The sequence below is a fragment of the Mandrillus leucophaeus genome, unplaced genomic scaffold (genome assembly GCF_000951045.1).
Source record: "Mandrillus leucophaeus isolate KB7577 unplaced genomic scaffold, Mleu.le_1.0 Scaffold1314, whole genome shotgun sequence".
Taxonomy (NCBI): domain Eukaryota; kingdom Metazoa; phylum Chordata; class Mammalia; order Primates; family Cercopithecidae; genus Mandrillus; species Mandrillus leucophaeus.
In genome coordinates, this window is record NW_012101271.1 from 11,824 (window position 1) to 12,313 (window position 490).

Genomic DNA, 490 nt, shown 5'->3' on the forward strand with positions numbered 1-490 from the left:
ATGCCACTGGGGTTGTTTCCAGTTTGTGGCTATTAAAAAATAAGCTGCTATGAACATTTCTGTACAAGCATTTGTATGGACATATGCTTTGATTTCTCTTGGGTAAATACCTATTCATGGGTCATATAGTAGCTACGTGTTTAACTTTTAAAAAAAACTTTAAAACTGTTTTTGACACTGTACATTTCCACCAAGAGTATATGAGAGTTCCAGTTGCTCCTCATCCTCATTAACACTTGATAGAGTCCATTCTTTCAGAGACCTAATAGACATCCTGATGGGTATGCAGTGCTATCTTACTATTGTTTTAATTAACATTTCTGTAATAACTAAGGATGTTAAGCATTCTTGCGCATGTCTTTTGGTGAGCATGTGTAAGCCTTTCTGTTGGAAATGCTTGGCCAGGAAGGATGTACTAGGTCAGCCTTAGAAGATATTATCAAACAGTTTTTAATTTTTATTTATTTATTTATTTTTTGAGATGGAGTCT